General features: G+C 26.9%; 1 long non-coding RNA gene across 1 annotated transcript; it reads left to right on the forward strand.

Annotated features, from left to right (window-relative positions):
- Positions 1 to 569: 569 nt before the first annotated feature.
- LOC111640675 lies at positions 570 to 949 on the forward strand. Its single transcript, XR_002759301.1, has 4 exons — positions 570 to 617; positions 685 to 724; positions 796 to 815; positions 896 to 949. It is a non-coding gene; the product is annotated as an uncharacterized LOC111640675 (long non-coding RNA).
- Positions 950 to 2,594: the final 1,645 nt, after the last annotated feature.

Below are 2,594 nucleotides of genomic sequence, written 5' to 3' on the forward strand. Positions count from 1 at the left end.
TAATGAATTAGCAAGTACAAATTAAAGGGTCCTTTAATTTGTACTTTGTCTTTTTGTTTCTTAGACCTTGCAGAAACTTAAAAAGAATTTTTCTTTTAATTTTGTGTTGTCCATAAGTTAGGTAACGCAGATATGGATGGGGGAGTATGCGGGTAATCGTTAGGATGCGTTACAAGGGGGGAAGGTGTTTTCAAAAACATTACATAATGCTAAAGTCTAATCCTTGGGTACAGAAAATGACTCACTGCTTTCTACTTTTATACATGTAATTAGGCCTAATAAAATATATAATGTTTCTTTTCCGTGCTGTGTATTATTCCATAATACAATTAAGAGCCCTTGGTTGATCGAGGATACTCGTTACGTAATTTTGGAGGTGGGTATATGCAACGGTACAGAGCGTTACAGGGGGTGAGATGTAGTTTTAAAGCATAAAAATAACGTTACATAATTTGCGGATGATCCCTTTAGATAAGAAGTAACTACGGCGATATTTATCATCATTACTAAGCAACATAATTATGATAATTCACTAGCATCTTAATTAATGTACACATTATATATTGTATTTTATAGCCAGAGATTGCCAAGATGACATGGTTAATGCAAAATTTAAGGTAATTATCCATAGTTAAAAATTTCTTATAAATGTTTTAAATTTATATAATTCACGTTATTATTAAGGTATGGTCATCGATAGCTACGTTACTACGTCAATGTTTAGGTAAGTAAATATGTCATAAATATTTCGGTATTTTGTAATTTTTAATTAAATTATTGGTAATTCTTTTCTAGATAAGAAAATCAGAGAAGAGGTAAAATAATACATTTTATTGATATTTATTCAAATAACATGGTTTTCTTATATATTATTTTTCCTAATTACATTTTTAAGGTTGAGGAATGTTGTCAAATTATAGATGAAACTGACAATGATAATTTCCAGCAAGTAAATAACTTAAAAATTTCTTTCTGATAATTTATGATTCGATTTTTTTCAATACATTTTCTTTATGTTTTGTTTATAGAACTTTAATCAATGTTTAAAAGATAATTATTTAAAAGTGAGTTTTTGCATTTTATATCATTGCTGTATTTAATTTACTTAATAATTATTTATTATAAATACATTAATACAGTAGACCCATATAACACGGTAGATAATTCCGTGTTGTACGAGTCACTTAGATTTTACAAGTAAGTGTGCCGGGCTGTGAACGTATTTGTAAAATCTAAGTGACTCGTACAATACGGAATTCATATAGCACGGAATTATTTACCATGTTATAGGGGGTCTACTGTAATTAAATTATTAATAAACAAATCGTTATAATTTATCATTTATTTATTTTGTAGTATATATGTTAAGATAAAAATAATTTTCTAGCCAATAATAAATCATAAATTAAAATATTTATTTATAATTAAAGGTATTAATAATAAATAAAATAATTTTATTTATTATTAAATTTTAAAAATTATATTTNAAAATGCAAGAAATTTTCAGAATTTGTTAGTAATTTTTCTTTTAATTTATAAATTTCTATTTACAATTTTATTTTATCTCATTTTTAATTTTAACTACATAACTATTTTTTTAAATTATTAATAAAATTATAACGTTTTTTTTTACAGTGCGAATTTAAAAAGGTAAGATTCGTATCATTTTTATATTTATTATAGAGATTTATACATTTTAAATTTTCTAGAAAGGCTTTTTTTCAGAAACTTAAATAAGTATATTATTAAAAAGTCTTCCAATTTAAAAAAGTATCGCTCTGTTTTTATTATTAATAAATAAGAATAGATCTAATATAACAAATTTCACAAAACTCTTGTTTAAAATTATTTTCTTTTATTATTATTATGTTGGGAATGTTATGCTTAGCTGATACAGGTTGCTTAACTAAAGTCAAGGCGTAGCTAACCAAACAAGTGTAACATTAAGTTTAATGGTGTGTGGTTAGTGTCTGCCAGTTATAGCTTTGTTAATCTTGATGTATCTTGGGTTTTGTGGAAAAAAACTCGCAATGTCAGAATTTGTTTTTAGTTCAGGATAACTATATTAGTCAGGCCGCGGCCATCTTCTTTACGAGGAAGAGTTAATTTTTCTAAGGAGGAATTAGGTTGATGATGTTTATGCTTAGTAAGTGTTTTATTATTATTATTATTTTGAAGTTGCTCAAGATCTGTGTGAGTCGAATGTATAAGTACTAGGACGACATATGCGTTTATTGCTTTAACTGGGTTTTGCATTCAACTGTGTTCTGAGAATAGTGTTTAACCTACTTTCGTATTCTTTAATTAATCGCTGCTTTATTTATGTATGTTCTGTTAGTTTGTTCTGTTGGAATCCTAAATACTTGTAAAAATTGCCCTCTTCCATGGATTCAATAACATTTCAATTTCCAAGTGAAAAATCTCCTTTCTTCAGGATTACTTTTTCTATGTGAAGTGTTTTGCATTTGTCTAGGCCAAAGTTTATTTGTATGTTCTTGGAGTATGAACGTATGATATCTAAGAGTTGATGAAGTTGTTTTTGTGTGGATGCATAAAGGTTTGTGTCATCCATGTACTGTACACGAGAGTGACAG

Source organism: Centruroides sculpturatus, unplaced genomic scaffold, assembly GCF_000671375.1.
Source record: "Centruroides sculpturatus isolate CEXI.00-Female unplaced genomic scaffold, Cexi_2.0 scaffold960, whole genome shotgun sequence".
NCBI classification, from domain to species: Eukaryota; Metazoa; Arthropoda; class Arachnida; order Scorpiones; family Buthidae; genus Centruroides; species Centruroides sculpturatus.